Source organism: Calidris pugnax, unplaced genomic scaffold (assembly GCF_001431845.1).
Source record: "Calidris pugnax isolate Ruff unplaced genomic scaffold, ASM143184v1 scaffold320, whole genome shotgun sequence".
Taxonomy (NCBI): Eukaryota; Metazoa; Chordata; class Aves; order Charadriiformes; family Scolopacidae; genus Calidris; species Calidris pugnax.
The window spans coordinates 54962-55848 of NW_015091056.1; positions in this window are offsets into that span (position 1 = coordinate 54962).

An 887-nucleotide genomic window follows, 5' to 3' on the forward strand; every position below is an offset into this window, starting at 1 on the left:
TTATTTTTGGGGGGGAAGGCCTAGAAAGGGGGAGGTGAGGCTGGTGCAGGGCAAAACCGGCGACTTCACTGAACCCTTCTCTCGCTTGGCTTCTTCTCTGGGTGGGAGAGGACCCCAGGTCTGGTGGTGCTGGTGGCATCAGGAACCTCATGGGCGTGAGGAGCAGCCGCTGGGCTGGGAGCTGTGCTCCCCGGGCTCTCCCCCCGCCGCCCCTCTCCGAGCTGTTAAATATCTGTACCATAAAACGTGGGGGATTTAAAGGTCTGTGGGAGGCTCCCTTTGAAAAGGACTCTGGGGAAAGTCTTTCTAATCCAGGATACTTGAGCCGGATGGGGTGGGATTGCCAGAAGAGGCATAAAATAAAAGTCGTTGCGCAGACGAGCCGAGGGGCTACGCTGACACGAAGAAAGCGCCGTCGCCTCAGCGTTCTGTTTTGTTTTGTTGGAGACTGGGATTTCTGGTGTGCTGGTGCCTGTGTGGAGAGTCCTGAGCCCGGCAGGAGAGTGGCAGAAATAGAGAGGGCTGGGGGGGACGGTGGGGACAGGCATGTGAGCCAACCTGCAGCCCCCCGGCCCGGGCGGCCTGAGCACCAGTGGGCAGAGAGAGCACGTCAGAAAAATAAACGCTCCTCCAGAAACATAAGGAAAACATTAAATAAGCAGGGAGTGCGCTCCCTCTCCTCTCCTCTCCTCTCCTCTCCTCTCCTCTCCCTGACAAAACGTGGCCCAGAAACTCCTCCGGCTCCTTCTCCGGCCCCGTGTCCCGGCCGCCGTGGGGATGCGTGGGGCAGGCGTGTTGGGAGATGGCCATGGGTCGCCCAAGAGCCCCGGCTAAAGCCCCCCGTGGAGGGTTTGCCAGCCCAGGGCCAGCAGTGGGGCAGGGCAGGG